Consider the following 705-nt stretch of genomic DNA (forward strand, 5'->3'; position numbering starts at 1 on the left):
GTGATTTCTCTGTGTAGAATAATAATAATAAGTTACCCTTGGATCCCCACACGTGTGTTCTGATGATACGACCTTCATCACACGTGTGTTCTGATGATACGACCTTCATCACACGTGTGTTCTGATGATACGACCTTCATCACACGTGTGTTCTGATGATACGACCTTCATCACACGTGTGTTCTGATGATACGACCTTCATCACACGTGTGTTCTGATGATACGACCTTCATCACACGTGTGTTCTGATGATACGACCTTCATCACACGTGTGTTCTGATGATACGACCTTCATCACACGTGTGTTCTGATGATACGACCTTCATCACACGTGTGTTCTGATGATACGACCTTCATCACACGTGTGTTCTGATGATACGACCTTCATCACACGTGTGTTCTGATGATACGACCTTCATCACACGTGTGTTCTGATGATACGACCTTCATCACACGTGTGTTCTGATGATACGACCTTCATCACACGTGTGTTCTGATGATACGACCTTCATCACACGTGTGTTCTGATGATACGACCTTCATCACAAGTGCACACCAAAATTAATATTTATGCTTAAAAGTTATATTAATGGATGACCATTGGGAAGATTCTCTTGCCTCCTCAGTAGTGGTGCTTCTTCTTGTTAGTGTTGCGTCCTGGTGTCCCCCCACCCCGTTTGTGTTACTGTTGCGTCACTGTTGTGT

This window comes from Procambarus clarkii, chromosome 27 (genome assembly GCF_040958095.1).
Source record: "Procambarus clarkii isolate CNS0578487 chromosome 27, FALCON_Pclarkii_2.0, whole genome shotgun sequence".
Taxonomy (NCBI): Eukaryota; Metazoa; Arthropoda; class Malacostraca; order Decapoda; family Cambaridae; genus Procambarus; species Procambarus clarkii.